The sequence below is a fragment of the Callithrix jacchus genome, chromosome 3 (genome assembly GCF_049354715.1).
Source record: "Callithrix jacchus isolate 240 chromosome 3, calJac240_pri, whole genome shotgun sequence".
NCBI classification, from domain to species: Eukaryota; Metazoa; Chordata; class Mammalia; order Primates; family Cebidae; genus Callithrix; species Callithrix jacchus.
The window spans coordinates 20,528,492-20,549,302 of NC_133504.1; positions in this window are offsets into that span (position 1 = coordinate 20,528,492).

Sequence of the window (20,811 nt, forward strand, 5' to 3'; positions counted from 1 at the left end):
ACTCTCCCACAGTTAGTTCTCTGTATTGAAAGTAGAGTGATTTCTTTTTTAAATTGTACTCTGGGCTGTGAGGTACATGTGTACATTCTGCATCCTGCGGAACTGTTGCATAGGTACCTACATGCCATGGTGGTTTGCTGCCATCCCCCTATCACCTGCATCAGGCATTTCTCCCAGTGATATCCCTCCCCACCCTTCCCACCCCACACTGTCCCTTCCCTCCCCTCCACCCCACTACCTACCCCAGTGAGTGTTTTTCCCTTCCCTGTGCCCAAGTGTTCTCATTGTTCATCAACTGCCTATGAGTGAAAACACGCAGTGTTTGGTTTTCTGTTCTTGTATCAGTTTGCTGAGAATGATGGTTTCTAGATTCATGCATGTCTCTACAAAGGACATGAACTCATCATTTTTTATGACTGCATAGTATTCCATGTTGTATATGTGCCACATTCTTTCAAAGATGCTAATGAGATGCACATCTTTCCTGCTCAATACTGTCCAAAATTACTACAGAAAAAGAAACAAGTAAAATACTATTTTGTGTCCAGATGTGACCTGTCTCCCTTACCTGTATCTCTTTCCCATCTATGGTGCTCCGCCCTAGTTATTCTCATTAGAACACTGGCTGGATGATAACTGTGTCCGCCCTCCACGACATTCCCCAATGCCTACACCTCTTAATGTATTTAGCCCTTGGTTCAAATTCATTTCCTCATATTGACTTCTGGCTACCTTATTTAAAACATTCCTTCTCGTTGATCTTCCTCAAGACTCCATATCTCCTCGCCTTTCTCTATTTTGTTTTTGTAAAGCCACCACTACTTCACGTTGTACTATTCACACGTTTGTTGGCTAACTCTCCACTAGATACATGCTTCTTCATGACAGGAACTTCTTTGTTCACCATGATTCCACCAGGGCCTTGGACAGTCTCTGTATTACAGGAAGAGTTCAATAAATACGTAGTAGATGAATAAATACATGTACACATTATTTAAATAAGAGGGTATCCATGTGATATTTTATAAATAAAATATTATAACTTTCTAAATAGTTATATTAAAACTTTCTAAATAGTTTTAGAAAGGTATTTAAAAAAATAAAAGAGCTTCCAAGAAAAGTTACAAATGAAAATTGGGATAACTTATTGGCATCCATGATTTCAGTGTGGCAGAATGTACGTTACTCCACTTATGCTTGTGAACCTTTGGAAATGCCCCATATTAAGCAAAGTACTCCCAGTTTCTTTCCACCAGGGAGGAGACACATGATAAGATTCTTTGAGCAACAGGATAGCAAAAATTTTTGTAAATTCTCCCCAGCAACCAGATTACTACAAAGCCTGTTTAACTGATATTGACATTGAAAAGACATTTCACAAGGAGCTTTGACTACTTGAAGCAAACACAGGCTGGTTAATCTCAGTAGCTTATATTATATTTACTATTTTGTTTTCTTAAACAAGTCACAAAAAAACTGCATTCAGAATTAACCAATTTTCATTCATTTTCAAGATTAAGGTGTAAATAGCTTATATCTTGGTATTTGCTATATATATTGGCTATTTCCTTCCCAACTTGCATTTACATTTCATTACAAGAAAAGAATGAAAAAACAAAAGGAAGTCTGTATCAAACAAACAATGTTTTCTCCTCATTTTTCTTTTTATTAACTCATTTATTTCTATACTTAAACTTTTATTTCCCTGTACTCTATATTTACTCAACATCCCTGCCATGTTTATAGGATAAAAGATAGACTTTTGAAACATACAGATTGTTACGGCATCCCAGAGGAAAGAGAACTGTAACTATCAGTTCAGAATCAGAAATAACATTTCATCTTTTTGTTTTTGATAGATGGACCAGATTTCGCCTGGCATAAATAATAGAAGCTGTGAAACTGTTTACACTAAAGCAAAGGTGTAAGTGAAGACTTGAGTATGTGCTAAGACAGGCAATTTGATATTAAAATTGAGTAGTTGATTGGGTGATGGACAATATCCAGGGCATGTAGACAAATAAAATAGAAATGTTTAATCATATTTAGTGTTTAAATTGACTTTTTTATAAATTGCCTTGTTTTCCTTTGCAGGCAGTAGAATTAAGTGAGAGAGAAAAGAAAAAAGGCAGGTCATGAAGGAAAATTTATGTAGGAAACAGAATATAGAACCCTTAGGGTGCATAAAGCTTAGTGGTAAATGAAAGCAAATAGCCATAAATTAAAGGAAGAACACTTACATGTCCTAATTTTATAGACTATTGTTATAAAATTTATTACAATATTTATAAAATTTACAAAATTTATTACAATTGTTATAAAATTATAATTATTGTTAGTGTGGCCTAAATTGATAGTAAAACTAGAAATTCCTATTTTTATATATGAAAAAGTTAGAATTCAAATGTTCAAGTTGGTAATATTCCAATATGCTATGTAAGTGAAAGTACCAAGATATTGGGTTTCATGTGTTGTAAGTGTTTCATAATTCTCTAGGTGGAAGACTCAAGCTGAAGAATTCATATAGCACACTAAAATAATAGTTATGTGCCTTAGCTTTAATTATTTAGACAAAAATTTAAGAAGTATAATTCAAGTGCAAATTATAACATGATTATTTTAAACAAAAGATAGTGCTATAGGCTATGAATCATTTAGGCCAGTTAATTTCATATTGTATTTTTCTTTCCTATTCCGATGAGTAGTGAGTAGCTATAGAGTTTTGATTCATTTTTATTTTACTATAATTTAAAAAATATAATTGTATCCCTATAATCATTTGTTTTAGAGAATGTGTACTACTTTTTGACATTAAAATATATTTACAAGTATTCTTAAAAATAGTTTATTTGTAAAAATAGAAAAGAAAAAATACTGTTAGGTATCATGTCATTCCATTCCTCAGCTAGAATATCTGGTAAGATTTTACCACATGCATTTGTTACCCCACACCCTTTTTGCTGTACATTTCTATTAATAATTTAGGTTGTGTTAATAGTCAACCCATTAAACAAAGTAAAACCAAGTTTATTAGTTTTCCAGTGCCGCATAATAAAATACTACAAGTTAAGTGGCTTAAAATATTCTCCCCACACGCTTGTTAATACTAGTCCTATTTACAATAGCTAAGAGGTAGAATAAACACAAGTGCTCATAAACAGATGGATGGATTAAAAAATGTGGTATATTTGTACAATGGACTATTATTCAGCCTTAAAAGAGAAGGGCATTCTGACACATGCTACAGAATGATACTTGAAGAAATTATGCTAAGTGAAACAAGCCAGTCACAAAGAAAACAACTTCTGTGTGATTCCACTTATATTAAGTATCTGGAGTAGCCAAATTCACAGAAACAGGAAGTAGTTTGGCAGTTGACAGAGGATTAGGGGAGTGAGGAAATGATGATTTATTGTTTAAAGTAGACTTTCAGTTTTGCAAGATGAAATTTCTGGAGAGTCATTACACAACAATGGGAATATTGAACTATGCATTTTTAAATGATGAAGATGGTAAATTTTACATTATCTATTTTTTACCACAATTAAAAGTAAAAAATTTTTGAATGCTTCCCCCTTGGTAAAGCCACTAGCCTTCAGTGAGAATTGTTTGTGCTTAATAACCTCAATTTCCTGTTTTATTTTATTTTCTAGTTTGCCACAGCAATGGCATTTTAAAACTAGGGAAACAACTCACAGAAGCCGTATATAAAAAGAGTAAAAGATATGATCTCATGAAAATTACACACCTTTGGAAAAATCCACAAATAAATCTAAAGGACCAAAAAAATTTCAAAGATTTTCAACTGCCCTGCTATGAGAGAAGTTCAAATTAAAATTAAATAGCATTCTTCACCAATCACATTGGCAAAGACTATGAACTCTAAATGTAGAAATTGTATAAGACAACACTGGGTGTTGATGGAAGTGCAAATGTGAGTTATTTTGTAAGGCAATGTGGTAGTATTTGTTACAATCTCAAATGGGCATATGCTTTGATCCAGCACCATTATTCCTTCAAAACCAGCCCAAATAAGTGTTCTTATATATGTCCCAAATCCCTTTGTGATTGTTTATTTTTATTGGCAAATGTTTATATTAAGAAAACTCTACACAAAGTAAAAGCCAATACACTGGGATGGGGGCCAGAACAAAAGGAGCTGTGCTTAAATAAATTATAAATGTCTCCTTTCTATGGAATGCTGTGCTACCATTAAAACGAATGGGGTAGATCTCATACTGACATAGAGAGATCTCAACAAGTTGAGTGAACAGCTTAATTACAGAAAAACTTTTAGTTTGATCTTATTTTTGTTTTAAAAAAATATTTGTAAGTACATAAATGTGTATATAAAGTTATATAATGGATGGACCTCAATCTACTAACATTGCTTAACTCTATGGAGAAAAATAGGCATTGAAGTATCATTAAAGGAAGACTTTCATACTTCCTTTTATATGCTTTTGTAAATTAGGTTTTTAAAAAATTATCCATCTGTTATCTCACGGTTTTTCAGTAAGAAGTCTGGTCATGGCTTGACCAGATTCTCTTTTCAGGGACCCAGAAGGCTAAACTCAAGGTATCATCCAGTTGCAGTTCTTACCTGGAGTTCAGGATCCTTTTTCAAGCTAACATGGTGTGGAAGCATTCAGTTCCTTGTAGAGGTAACACTGAGGTTCCCATTTCCTTGCTGGCTGTCAGCCAAAGGGCCACTCTCAGTTCCTAGAGGTTGCAGATTTATTGTCATATGGCCCCCACAGAGAGTTTATGACATAGACGTTTTCTTTCTTCTAGGCTACCTGGAATGTATTTCTTTCATTTATTTCTCTGCAACCAGCATAACTAAACTCTGCAGATAAGTGGCTAGCATAATTAGATCAGGTTCATCCATGATAATCTCCCTGTCTTAAAATTAGCTGTGTGTGTTATATTGCATAAACTAATTGTATTAGTCTGTTTTCACACTGCTAATAAAGACTTACTCAATGTTGAGTAATTTATAAAGGAAAAAGATTTAATAGACTCACAGTTCCACATGGCTGGGGAAGCCTCATGATTCTGGTGAAAGGTGAAGGGGAAGCAAGACACATGGCAGCAGGCAAGAGATCATGTGCAGGAGAACTCCACTTTGTAAAACCATTAGATCTCAAGAGACTTATTTACTATCATGAGAACAGCATGGGAAAAGACTGTCCCTGTGGTTCAATTATCTCCCACTGGGCCTCTCCCAAGACGCATGGAAATTATCTCAAAGTGAGATCTGTTGGGGACACAGAGCCAAACCATATTATTCCACCCCTGGCCCATTCCAAATCTCATGTACCCACATTTCAAAAGCATTCATGCCTTCTCAACAGTCCTGCAAAGTCTTAATTCATTTCAGCATTAGCTCAAAAGTCCACAGTCCAAAGTCTCATCTGAAACAAGAGAAGTCCCTTTCACCTATGAGCCTGTAGAATCAAAAGCAAATTAATTACTTCCTAGATACAATGGTAAGTGTTAGTACAGGCATTGGATAAATGTTTCCATTCCAAATGGGAGAAATTAGCCAAAACCAAGAGGCTACAGGCCCCAAGCAAGTCTGAAATCTGGAAAGGCAGTCAAAACTTAAAGCTCCAAAATGATCTCCTCTGACCCCATGTCTCACATCCAGGTCATGCTGAGGCAAGAGGTGGGCTCCCACAATCGTGGGCAGCTCCAGCCATGTAGTTTTAGGGAAGGGGCAAAATGCCCATACATAGCAAGAATGACATTTACCCTAGTCCCCAACAAGTTTCTCATCTTTATCTGAGGCCACTTCAGCCTGTAATACATTGTCTGTATCACTATCAGCATTTTCGTCAAAGCCATTTAACAAGCCTCTAGGAAGTTCCAAACTTTTCTACATTTCCCTGTATTCTTCTGAGCTTTCCAAGCTGTTGCAACCTCTACCTATTACCCAGTTCCAAAGTCGCTTTCACATTTTCAGGTATCCTTACAGCAGCACCCCACTCCTGGTACCAATTTACTGTATTGGTGTGTTCTTGTGCTGCTAATAAAAACATGCAAGAGGCTGCGTAATTTATAAAGGAAAGTAGTTTATTTGACTTACATTTCCACATGGCTGGGAAGGCCTCACAATCATGGAAGAAGGCTAAGGGGAAGCAAGGCATATCTTACATGGTAGCAGGCAAAAGACCATCTGCAGGGGAGCTCCCCTTTATAAAACCATCAGATCTTGTGAGACATATTCACTATAATGAGACCAGTATAGAACTCCCCTCCATTATTCAATTACCTCCCACCAGGTCCCTCCCATGTCATGTAGGGATTATTACAATTAAAGGTGAGATATGGTTGGGGACCCAGAGCCAACCCATATCATTAATTATTAACCAGGAGAGAGAAATCTGTCACATTTCTACCCTTAAGAATGATGCAGTACATGTATACCAGGGTGCAGTGATTTGGGGATTCATCTTAGAATTCTTTTTATCGTACATTTATTTTTATTAAGCACAACTTACCTTTTATAGTCTAAGTCACAATATAGTTTCTCATCTATATAAATTATATTTTGGTGTTTAGATATGCTATTATAGATTTCTCTCAGTGTTACATTTATTCATCTATATCATAGCACTCACCACAGAACCCCACAGGTAGAAGTTGTTCAACTTTGAGAATTAAATACTAGCTGAGTGAGTGGAGTATACAATATAAATGAAAGTAGTTTATGAGCTAGAATTAAAGGAATACACATTGAAAGACATTCTTCAGGCTAAGAATTATTAGAGCCCAAATTGAGTAAAACATTAGGAATAAAAATATAACAACTTGGTATGTGACTTATTTGGTAAAAAAAAAAAAAAAGTATATATTTAACCAAGAAAGCTGCACTGAACCATTAACAGAAGGTAACACAGATATTCTTACAAGGACAAAACAGGACTGACTAGTCAAACAATAGGCTAGGATGGGTCTGTGGAGTTCTCTGTAGATCTGGAAGGAGGAATAAGAAATGTGCTGCTGGTTTTGCAGGTGTTGCTAGAGTAGAGCTTGGTTTGGCATATGCAATAAGATAGCCTTGTAAGAGCAATAGTTGACTTTTAACTGACAACAGCTACCAAAATCATATACTTTCTGTAAAATCAAATGTATTTGTGAAGTTGCACTTCAAATTGCCCAGGCTATAAAATCCAAGAGTTTTCCTCTAGCAACCTACTCAGGAAAGCAAGTGGCAAGAAGATTATGGCAAATAGGAATAAATATATGGAAAAAGTACTCTTCCTTTAACTGAATAGTCACTATCTGAAAAAGGTAAATGTCAGTTTCAACAACAAGCAAACCTTGTTTGAGAGGCCCTAGAGGAGGATTTTTAGATTTAGTGAAAATATTAAGGTGAAAAGACTTAATTTTCTCGTTGAGAACATAAGAGTGACCAATAAGCCAATAGTTGGGCTAGTTATAGAATTCATTAAATATGCCCACCTAATTAATTACTTTTCTATGGTGTTAAAAAAAGAAACACTAAAAATGCCAGTGACCTGGGTAAAGGATTTTAGTTACAAGTAATATAATTATCACTACAAGTGTCAATATCATGCAACAGAGTGTGAAGAGAAGCATTACCTCTCTGTTATTAACTTTCCCAAGTATACTTCTTGAAACATAGGGAAAAAAGTCCTAGTGGTCAGCACTTTTTTTACCTGTTCTACTTTGTGGTGGTTTCAGTGATTCTGAAGTTCATTAGCCTAATAATGGCCAAGAATACTTGACTTAAGGCTAAATAAGCAGTTACAAATATGGAATAGCCTCAATTTTTAAGATAAAACAGCTTGCAAATGTATGTCTGTAAAAATTCTACATATTTTTACAAGAAGTTGACTTATTTGAAATAAAAGGAAGGGAATATGAAATTTACATTAGTTGTTTTCCATAACCTTTTGAACTTTGCAACTTCTGTAGTTAGAAACCTATTTCTTGTAACTTTTCTATGCTATACTTTGTGCTAATAAGTTCTAGCATGTATACAGAACCAGTTTATGTAATTGTATGCAAGCTGATTTTAGTGGAACAAATCTGATTCATATTATGGAGCCTTTAATTATCCTGGCTGATTTTTGTAAGTATTCCGTAGAGAGGATTTTCCTTAAAAATCTGAGATTAAGAGGTTGATGAATGAAAGTTAATCCTTTCACATTATTATGGGTAGGTATTCAATAATTTGGTCAAATTGAAATTTTAAGGTTGAGAAGGTTGATGACTTACAATAATGGGCTCTGATTGGACAATTATTCATTTGAGTTCCTTTCATTTGACGTAATTTAACTGGTGAAATTTAAACTGAGTTCACGAGTTCATTGTTAAAGCTTTTACTAAAAGATATTCATATATTCCAAATGGGACTTATTTAGGTGTGTGTGTATAAATAGATTACAGGCCGGGCGCAGTGGCTCACGCCTGTAATCCCAGTACTTTGGGAGGCCAAGGCTGGTGGATCACGAGGTTCACAGATCGCGACCATCCTGGTCAACATGGCGAAACCCCGTCTCTACTAAAAATACAAAAAATTAGCTGGGCATGGTGGTGCATGCCTGTAATCCCAGCTACTCAGAATGCTGAGGCAGTAGAATTGCCTGAACCCAGGAAGTGGAGATTGCAGTGAGCCGAGATCGCGCCATTGCACTCCAGCCTGGGTAACAAGAGCGAAACTCCATCTCAAAAAAAAATAAAAAATAAATAAATAAATAAAAATAAAAAAATAGATTACATCAGGCAGATGAGAGACATGTGAACTGTTTGCTTAAATTTGACACTTGACCAATTAAACCTAATAGATATCTACAGAACACCTATCAACCACAAATACATATTCTTCACATGATGTGCCACACAAATGCACCATAAAATTGTCCTCATGCTTGCCCATAAAGCAAGTCAATTAATTCAAAAAGTTGAAATCATATCAACTATATCCTTGGAACACAGTAGAACAAAAATAGTAATCAATACCAAGAAGATCTCTGAAAACCATTTCCATATGACACGAAAATTGAGCAACTTGCTTCTGCATGACATTTGTGTAAACAATGAACTTAAGGCAGAAATTTTAAAAGTCTTTGAAATAAATGAAAACAGAGTAAACATCAACATTTCTGGAATGAAGCAAAAGTCGTGTTAAGAAGAAACATATAGCACTAAACATCTACATAAAGAAGTTAGAAACATCTTAAATAATAATCTTATTTCACTCCTAAAAGAACTAGAAACGCAAAACACCACCAAACTAACAGAAGAAAATAAATAACTAAAATCAGAGCTGAATTGAACAGAATTGAGAACAACAACAACAAGATCATACGAAGGATAGTTGAAGCAAAAGGTGGTTATTTGAAAAGATAAATAAAATCAATAGAGCCTAGCTAGATAACAGAAAAAAGAGAGAGAGAAGATCCAAGTAACCCCAATGAGAAATGACAAATGTCATTTTTGTGGATCCACAGAAATACAAAAATTTCTCACAGACTATAATAATCACTTCTATGCAAACAATCAAGAAAATACAGAGGAAATGGATAAATTCCTAAAAGCACACAAATTCCCAAGATTAAATCAGGAAGAAATTCAAACCCTGATAAAACAGACCAATATTGAGTTTGAAAACTGAATTAGTAACAAAAAACCAACTACAAACCAAAGCCCTGGTAAATTCACAGCTAAATTCACCAGACATACAAGGAAAAGCTAATGCCAATTGCACTGAAACCACCCCCCCCACCAGAAATTTGAGGAGGAGGGACTTCTCCCTAATTAATTCTATGAAGCCAGCATTATCAGGATATAAAACCCTTCCAAAGATATAACAAAAAGAGAATAGAGGCCAATATCCTTGATGAACAGAGACATAAAAATCCTCAACAAAATAGTAGCTAACCAAATCTAGCAGCACATGAAAAAGTTAATTCAGTGCAATCAAGTAGACTTTATTCTTGGGATGCAAGATTGGTTTGACATATGCAAATCAGTAAATGTGATCCATCACATTAACACAATTAAAAACAAAAAGTGATGATCTGAATAGACACTGAAAAACTTTCAATAAAATTCGACATCCCTTCATGATTTAACCCCTCAACAAACTAGGCTTCAAAAGAACATCCTTCAAAATAATAAGAGTAATCTATTATAAATCCACAGCCAACATCACTCTAAACAGGCAAGCATTTCCCTTAAGAACAAGAACAAGACAAGGATTCCCTCTACGACTAAGTCCTCAAAAGCAACTGAAATAAAATTAACAAGTGGAGCCTAATTATTATAAACTAAAGAGCCTTTGCAAAGAAAAAAAAATCTATCACCAAAATAAAAAGACACCCTATAGAATGGGAGAAAATATTCACCAACCATGTATCTGACAAAAGTGTAATATCCATAATCTATAAGAAGGTTAAACAATGAAAAAAGAACAAGCAAAAAACAAATAACCCTATTTAAAAGTGAGCAAGAGACATAAACAAATATTTCTCAAAAGAAGACATACAAGTGTCCAACAAACATTAAAAAATGCTCAACATCACTAGTCATTAGAGAAATTCAAATCAAAACCAAAATGAGATACCGTCTCATATCAGTTAGAATGGCTATTATTAAAAAGTGAGAAAATAAAAGATGTTTGAGAGGTTACAGGGCAAAGGGAACACTTATACACTATTAGTGGGAAAACGGTTTGACGATTTCTTAAAGAACTGAAAACATCATGGGCTCATGCCTATGTCCTGAATGATATCGCCTAGATTTTCTTCTAGGGTTTTCATAGATTGGGCTTTTACACTTAAGTCCTTAATCCATCTTGGGTTAATTTTTGTACATGGTGTAAGGAGGTGGTCTAGTTTCAATTTTCTCCATATGGCTAGTCAGTTCTCCCAGCATCATTTATTAAATAATGCTGTTTGTTCTTGGTTCTCTAGTCCTTTCAGTTGAGATGTTAAGTTGTTAACACAATCTTTCTAGCTTTTCTATGTGGGCATTTAATGCTATAAATTTCCCTCTTAAGACTGCTTTAGCTACGAGATCCTGGTACATTGTCTCTTTGTTCTCATTAGTTTCAAAGAACTTCTTCATGTCTGTCTTAATTTCATTATTTGCTCAAGTGTCATTCTTGAAGAAATGGAGAGGTTGTTCACTTTCTATGTAGTTGTGTGGTTTTGACTGAATTTCTAAATCTTGAGTTCTAAGCTTATTGCACTGTGGTCTGAGAGACTGTTATGATTTCAGATCATTTGCATTTGCTGAGGAGCGTTTTACTTCTGATCATGTGGTACATTATAGCATTAGTGCTATGTGGTGATGAGAAGAATGTACATTCCGTTATTTTTCGGTCAAGAGTTCTGTAGATATCTATCAGTTTCACAGGACCCAGAGCTGAGTTCAGGCCCTGAATATCTTTGTTAATATCCTGTCTCAATGATTGTCTAATATTGTTAGTGGGGTGTTAAAGTCTCCCACTATTTTTGTGTGGTAGTCTACCACTATTTGTAAGTCTCAAGAACTTACTTTATGAATCTTAGTGCTCCTGTATTGGGTGCATATATATATTGAGGATAGTTAGCTAGGTAATGTCCTTCTTTGGCTTTTTTGATCTTTATTGGTTTAAAATCTCTTTTACCACAAACTAGGATTGGAACCCCTGCTTATTTCTGTTTTCCATTTTCTTGATAAATTTTCCACCAGCCCTTTATTTTAAGCCTATATGTGTCTTTGCAAGTGAGGTAAGTCTACAAATGAGTCTTGGCTCTTTATCCAGCTTGCCATTCTGTGTTTTGTAATTGGGGCATTCAGCCAATTTACATTTAAAATTAGGATTGTTATGTGTGAATTCAATGCTGTCATCACGATGCTAGCTGTTTATTTTGCAGACATTTTGTGGTTGCTTCATAGTGTCACTGGTTTGTGTACTTCATTGTGTTTTTACAGTGGCTGGTAATGGTTTTTCCTTTTCATAGTTAGTGCTCCCTTCAGAAGCTCTTGCATTTAGGACTGGTGGTGATGAATTCCCTCCACATTTGCTTGTGTAAAAGAATATCTTATTTTTCCTTTGCTTATGAAGCTTAGTTTGGCCATATATGAAATTGTGAGTTGGAAATTCTTTTCTTTCAGACTGTTGAATATTGGCTGTGATTCCCCATAAGATTGAAGGTAAATAAGTCTACAAGGATGAGAAAAAAAATAAACGCAAACATGCTGAAAACTCAAAAGGTCTGAGTGCCTCGTCTCCTCCAAATGACCACAGCACCCCTCCAGCCATGGCAGGCACAGAACTTGGCTAAGGCTGAGATGGCTGAACTGATGGGTAATAACAAACTTTGCTGAGCTAAAGGGGCATGTTGTAACCCAATGCAAAGAAGCTAAGAACCATGATAAAACATTGCAGGAGCTGATGGCCGGAATAACCAGTTTAGAGGAACACCAATTTGATACAGCTGAAAAGCACGACAAAGGAACTTCACAATGCAATCACAAGCATCAGTAATGGAAAGGACCGAATGGGGGAAAGAGTCTCAGAGCTTGAAGATTATCCTTCTGAAATATGACAGGCACACGAGAACAGAACAAAGAAAAGAATGAAAAGGAAAGAACAAAACCTTCAAGAAATATGGATTATGTACAGAGACCAAATTTACGATTGATTGAGGTACCCGAAAGAGATGCAGAGAATGGAACCAATTTTGAAAATATACTACAGGATATCAGCCAGAAGAACTTCCCCAACCTAGAAAGATAGGCCAACATTCAAATTCAAGAAATGCGATGAGCCCCAGTAAGATACTCCATGAGAAGATTAACCTCAAGACACATAATCGTCAGGTTACCCAAGGTCTTAATAAAAGAAAAAACGTTAAAGGCAGCCAGAGATAAAAGACGAGGTAACCCACAAAGGAAAACTTTAACTGAAAGATATAATAATTTTTAAGAACATATACAGTAATAATTATAACTATAATGATATGGACAGGGATTCCTCTTTCTGGGTATACATGTGCCATGGTGGTTTGCTGCATCCATCACCCCATTATCTACATTACGTATTTCTTCTGATGCTATCCCTTCCCTATCTCCCCACCCCCTGCTATCCCTCCCTTAGGTCCCCACTCTCTGACAGGCCCCAGTGTGTGATGTTCCCCTCCGTGTGCCCATGTGTTCTCACACTATCAATGAATAAATAAAATTCAATAAATGATTTTTAAAATTTGAGAATGGTATGAAGTATTCCAGATTGTTAAAACAAAAGTTAAAAGTGACTCACACATTTTATAAATTCAAAATGCATATTTAAAAAAAAATTTTTAAAGGAGAGAAGGAAAGAAAGAAAAAAAGGAGTGAAGGAGAGGAAGAAAGAGGAAGAAAAAGAGGGAGAGAGAATGGAAATATTACTTTTTCTAAAAATGGATATTAATAATGGCCAATCAATATTTTGTGTATTTAAAGTGGAGAATGTATATTTTGTGTAAAGTGGAGAGCTCTATAAATATTTATTAAGTTTACTTGTTCTGGATCTGAATTCAAATCCTGGATATCCTTATTAATTTTCAGTCTCGAGTCTAAATCTCTTTATGGGTCTTATGTATCTGGGTGTTAGGATCGTTAGCTCTTATTGTTGCATTGATCCTTTTACCACTATATCTTTGTTGCTTTGAAATCTATTTTTTAAATAAATTTTGCTTCAATCCATATTTGTATATTTATTGATATGCTTTAACAAATCCCATTTGTCAGAAATTAACACATAGCTATGATTACTTATACACAGACTTGGTCAGAGCTGTTCAGACTATTGCAACTTCAATTCAGTTACGTGCACAGTATATAAAGTCTAATCTCTCATGAGAAGGACTTCACTAGCATACAGAACTCTCAAAGAAACATGAAAGGGGAAATATTTCTTTCATATGAAAATAATTGTATCCCAGAGCTCAGGGAATATTAAAGAGAAATGAAGTTGGTTAAAATTCATCTTGATTGGGTATCCAAGAGATCTGTTTATCCCAGCAAGTGTTTTAGCTCTTGATATACTTACTGCATGAGCATATATTTGACAATTAAAGAAATAACATTGCCAAAATAGAGTGAATTGGTTGGCATTCATTATAACATAAGTGGAAAAACACCAAACCTTGTCATTTCAGTTAACAGACATTTTAGGGGACTACTTGAAGAGAAAATATAAAAATCTTTTGTTTATACCTTCTGATAAGATTCAGAATGGACCCACATCAAAATTAGCGGAACAAGTGTCATAGATTGGGAAGGAAAAGTACAAACAAGATTGTGAAGGATTGCATTGCTGAAGCAATCCAGAATCACAAGATAGATGAATGACATTGTAATCTATGAAACAAAACTGTCAATATATCTGAGTTGAAAAGTGATTCAGAAGATTTTGAATCTAAACCTGAATATAGAAATTATTTTTGCATAATTTAGTAATTAAAAATATTTAGGAATAATATTATTCCTAATAAGATTATTAGGAATACAAAATATTCCACATTATTTCGTATATATTTAACATATAATATCTCCTGATGTTTATAATCAAACAGAGCATTTTAGAATTCAAATAATCTGGTAAGAAACACTTAAGTCTTTTTTACAGTTCATTTTGGCTTTAGCTATGTCTCTATAATAATGTACAATCAAAGAACTGTATTCAAGGCTACGTGATAAAAGAGGAAAAGTTCCCTTATCCCACTTTCGGGGCATGTGACAGGGTGTGCCCTGCTTCTTTGGTGCTCTGCTGCTCAAACCCCTAGTGGGAGCGTGCAGACACGCAGGTCATGGGAAGGGAGCATTTTGGGGCTCTGACCCCAAGGCAGCATCTCGAGTTGAGTGTTTACAGCTCCCGAAGTCCCGGTGGGTATTTGCTACAGTGTTTTTTCAGTTTTGCCTTCTGCAGGTGGCGGGTGTTTATCAGCTTAGCTAGACTTTCTGCCTTATCACAAGCACAGAGGGCTTTCTGTGTCCCTCGTTCTTGCCTTGAGGTACTGGAAAAATCGGATCACACGTTGGTTTGGGGGTGGGTGCAAGGTTTTACTGAGTAGAAGTAGCTCTCAGTGAGGTGGATGGGAGACCAGAAGAGAGATGGACTGGAAAGGTAGTCTTCCTCTGGAATCTGGTTGCCCAGCGGCTGGATTCTCCCCTGACCTCTGCTGGCCAAATTCTATATCACCCATAGTCCATGGCCTGCCAGCATCTGCCTGGATGTCCAGCTGCTTGTGTGTGTGCCTCCTAGGGTCTCAGGGTTTTTGTAGGCACAGGATGAGAGGCATGGCGGGCCACAGTAGTCTTGGAAAATGCAACATTTGGGTGCAAAAGCAGGAGTGCTTGTCCTCACTTAGGTCTATGGGTACAGGTCTGAAGAAGGACCCTCGACAGGGACCCCGCCCTTCTCTACCCAGCACTTTCCCGCCCCCCGCTTCCTGTATCATTCCCATGTAGTTTTGTGATAGCAATCTGATAAACAATTAGGGTTTTGTGTATTGGATTTTAAAATCTGAGTTTTTAGTTTATAGTTTTATTATGTGTTTTTAAATATATGAATCTTTGACTTAACATGCTCTAATTTTCAAATCAGAAGAAATAGCATAAAAATAAATGCTTAGGAAAGTCTTATTTGTATTTCTGTTCTTCCCATTGCACTTCTACCCTACATATATTCTGGGAATCTCTGATTATTATTTCACACCAATCTTCCTCATTCTTATTTATATTTGCATACCATTCCATTATAAGAATGTACCCTAATAAGTTCAACTTGTATACCGTGGATGGGACTTTGGATTGTTTCTAACATTTTGCCACTGTATGCAATGTCACAATTAATAACTTCAGTTTTTGCATATATTCAACTCTACACCTCTATGAATAAAAATTGTGTATATGGTACATTTTTTAAAGTGAAATTCTTGCATCAAAGGAAACGTCAATATGTACTTTTATTATATATTGCTAAATGCCGTTCAGCAGCTCACGAGAATGCCTTTCTCTGTAGGTTCTCCAATACAGTGTGTTCTTAAATTTGTCAAATTTTTGCTAATATGATGCATGAAAAGTAATATTTCAGTGAAGTTTAAGGAACATAAGTAAACCTTTCCCTTGGAATCCTATTTTTATGTCTTTTGCTTATTTTTATACCTCATCTAAACTTTAAGAATTATTTTTCTGTTTTATACAAATTTCAATATTTTCACAAAGTTTTCATTTCCCCTTCAATTCTGTCTATGTGTTTCTGTTGATATATTAGAGGGAAGACTTTTTCTCTTCTTTCACTATAGCTGCTTCCCTAGTTTCAACAAACAGAAAAGATCCAGGAAAAAAAGGAAAGGGTGAGTTAAATTAATTGGTCATCATCTCCTGTTCAGCACTGAGAAAAGGAGAGGAAAATTAATTTTCAATGTGATCTGAATTAAAGTTATAAATGAGACCAAACAAGAAAGAAAATGCTTTTAACCGAAACTAACTAAAAGGTCATGTTTTAACCCCATGTTTTAACTTGGTGAGTGGAAAAGGAGACTCAGGGAGCATGTTTGAAAGCATGAATAAGGTGCAGAGATAAACAAATAAATGGCAATAAATGAGAAAACATTCAGTTTGGTAGTGAACAGATTGCGAACTGTTAATAGACGACACTGTAAGAGTCACATATAGAAAAAAGAATTTTAATTAAATTACACAAAAAGTAATGTCTTTCCTTCAATGAACAGAATGCACATAGCTTTTTATTTTTAGTTACTTTTGTCTACATTTTCATTAAATGAATTACAATGAGCTTGCATCATTTAATGATCACACACAAAGAAGCATTAAAATATTAGTCATCAAGTATAAAGCTATGATTGAAGGTGGTCATATGAAATATTAAAATGCTGATGTTATGTTTATGTAATTTGTACTATGTCATATATCCTCATGTGTTTAATGAAATAATGCTCTTAAAAACTAGAATATCAAAATGGCCTAGGTGATAGAAACAGATTGCTTTCTACTCCATAGTGGAAATCATATTGGTTATAAAACCATATTAGTTTTATAATTTATCCACTAAATTGTTAAATATATTTCAAGAAGAAAGTCTAAGTTTCTATAGATACTCAGAAACTCATATTTAAAGTAGCATATTAATAAAGTTTAAGTATATGTATATGTAATAATCTCACCTATTCTATATATGTATATGTGCATGCTATATAAATTTAGTGAATGTGGAAGATGTGAGTCAGCTACCACTGTTGCTGGTAGTGGGCATACTCTGATATATATACCTAGAATCATAAAGCCTACATAATACATGATAGAGACAGAAGAGTTGACTGCTTAGTATATTGCAAATGTATCATAAAAAGGAAAAAGGCCACACAATATTCAACGTAATTGTAGAAGCTTTTCAAAATATTTATTGATATAAATAATCCTTCCAAAATACATTAAATATATTCTTTTTAGCAATAGTTTGTAAATTACATTGTAATATCACTTTGGAACTCATCAATTCCTTCTCTGAGTAAAGGTTGTCTTAATCAGTGCTGATTAAATTACCCTAATTTTTAATAAAGACCACAGACATGAAACAGCTATGGAAAGAGACAGTAAATGGTAAGCCAAAGGGGTCCTTAAATTACTACCAGAAGTAACCCCACACATCTCATGTTCAAAGAATTATCTAATAATACAGCATAGTAGGTGGTAAATGAGCTAATAAAGTAAGTAATATAATTCCATGTTGGAGTCCAAATGCAAGTGTTAAAATAACATTTAACATTAAGATTGCAGTAATTTATATAAAATGCTTGTCAGGAAGAGTATATTGTCTTATAACAGAAATTACAACAAATAATCTCATTTTTATTATTGTGTGATTCAGGTAGTCTGAAATTCTAGATACAGTATTTGGAAAATGTAAAATTTATACCTACAGAATTTTTATTATAATGCGAGACTGCAAAGGTAAAGTGTATCATGAGCTAGTTCATTTGTCATCTGAATGCTTACCAACGTACCATATTTAATGCAAATAATAAAGGCCCAGTTTCAACTCATTCCAATTTAAATATAATTTTTATTCGGCCAGTGACTGACTTTTAGTCACATTTAATAAAAAATTGCCAAGCTTTCCTCATTTTTTTATTCAGTCTCAAAACACATACACCCAGTCATTTTTACCAGAACGTTTTAGTACTGTGTCCAGCTGTGGATACATTTCTCAAGGTATGGTTATGGCCTGGTGCTTTTTTCTACTGTGTTTCTATCCAAGTGGACTTAATATTCACGTCTTCAGAAAATTCTTCCCAATCTTCATTATAAAGTCAAAGGTCCCCCATAATGTGCTTTCTAACATTATGGACATCTCCTTTATAAGCATATTTGCAATTGTAATTTCATATCTCTCTGTGGGTTAACTACTGGCCATTTCACTCGCCAAATTTAAATTCCACTGTGGCAGTAACTCTGTCTGCTCTTCTTTAGTTTTTCATTCCTATTGTGTAGCATAATTCCTTGTGCATTGGAGATACCCAAGAAATACCCATTGAAACAATGAAGAAGTGAATGAGTCGTTTTTCTTAAGCCCTTCACGTCTATAACTGACACCTCAACTCTCCTATTCTTCATATTTGAAGAACATAAAGTTGTCTGTTTATGTTCCCTATTTTACTCTCCGTTTGAAATTTCGACTTGATATTTTTGTTCTTCATAAAGCCTGCAGTAACTTTAGCTCTCACATCACCTTTATTAGTCTTGTCACTACAATCGTATCATTTACAGTATTTCATTTACTCCCTTAACTTATTCTAGCAAACACCCCTCAATGTTAGGTTCCTAACTGATCTTTCTCTCCCTTCCTTTGCTTCTTTGGATTAAATATGATATTTTATATCTGCTGCCATCAATTCAATTTTTATTCTGTTACTTACCAAACCATGGACAAACAACTTGTAAGTTACATTGTAGTCTGTGGTATGTAAGTCACCTAATTTATCATTTTTTCACAACTCATACCTCTTCCTCAATAGATTTTGTTCTTTCCTTATTTGCCATATCTTCTGGTCTTTTGCCGTTATTTATCATGTCCAATCAGCTCAAAATCATTTCCACTCTCTGCAATAAATTTTCTTTAATATTCTTTAATCATTATGAACCTTGATATTTATGAATTATCATAATATGTTTCAAAAACAAAACTAAATTGTTTGAATTCTTTCAAAAGGTGTTAAGGAGAGAAAATCTAGTTGTTTAATGTCTTGGCTATATGTAATAGGAAGGTGAAACACTAACTAGAATCTATCCTAAGAAATACCATAATTAATCATCATGAAACTTAAGAAATACATTGTATATGTAAGCAGGCATTTACTATTCAGTCAAATAATTCATAAATAGTAATAAAGTAACATTAGCAAATTTCATCCAGTAATAGATATTTAGAACCCGATGCTGACATTGATATTTCTAATTCAATCATGAGATGCTTGTTAATCATATAAAACCAGTGTTTGATTATGGGTAAGAGTACTCACTTTAAAAAAAGAAACAATTTTTACAAAAGTTGCAAAGAAATCTCCTCCTTGGAATTCATACATACCTCTGGCTAGAGGCGAGAGGCTCCACTATTTTAAAACAAATGATTTGTTAGAAATATTTAACTTTAGTAGCAGAAGCTTGTTTTTTAAATACTAGTCACACTTAAATATACAATAAATTATTGTATAATGTAACTCAACAAATTAAATTTATATGGTAGGACATAAAGTTTTCTTAAAGTGAATCATGTCTGTCATTTATTAAAAGTAGACTCTCTGATTAAGCCCTTTGATGAACTTTATTAAGTTACTCCAGTTTACTTGAATGACATTGAAGAATTTGAAGTCATGCATGTTGATTACTTAACCTTGTTCATTTACAACATATTTTGATGTGCATCAGTGCTAAACTAATCTGAAGTTGTAAAAATGACCATAAAAATCACGTTAGGAGAGTAACTCATTAAATTTTAGAACTCCACTCAATCAATTCTTCTTAATGGTGATAATAATCTCTGTACTTAATCAGTTTTATAATTTCTATTTTATTATACAAAATGTACATGCTCATAAAAAAATACAAACAACTTAAAAGAAAAGAGTAAACCACTCTTGAAGGATATTTTTCCATGATATAATTCAAAATTTTTAGCTATAAATTAGCTCAGTACTCTCACTTCCTATTATTTGTGAGGAGAGAAGTAAAGGTTAAGAATCAGTTTCCATTACTATAGTCATGCACACACAGTGATTATCTTTGATTAGCTTGGTATTGTCATTTCAGCTTTTTGTGCTTTATTACTTCTTACAAAACACACCTTCTCCTGGAATAACTTCCTGCTACCTAAAATACATCCTTTATAATTTCCTTTACTGAGGGTCTCCTGGGAGTGAGCTCTCTTAGTTTATGTCAATTACATTGCTCCTCCATGCTTGTTAAATATTGTCACCAGTTATAGAATTTTAGGTAGGCACATTAATTTTTTCCAGCAAATTGAAGATATTTTACTATCTTCTGGCTGTCAGATATCAGTCAAGTGAACGTAATTGTTTTGGTCTGCTTTTACGTTTTTCTCTTAATCTTCGATTTTTCTGGATGTCAATTAAATTTGTGTGTTTAGTTCTTGTTATCCCATTGATACGTTGTTTTTCAGTTTTATTCATTTGTTTCCTCGTTCGTGTTTAAACCTGTACTCCATTTGCTAATTCCAATAACTTAGCATGGCTCTATTAGAAAAAGAAAGACCATTTATCTTTT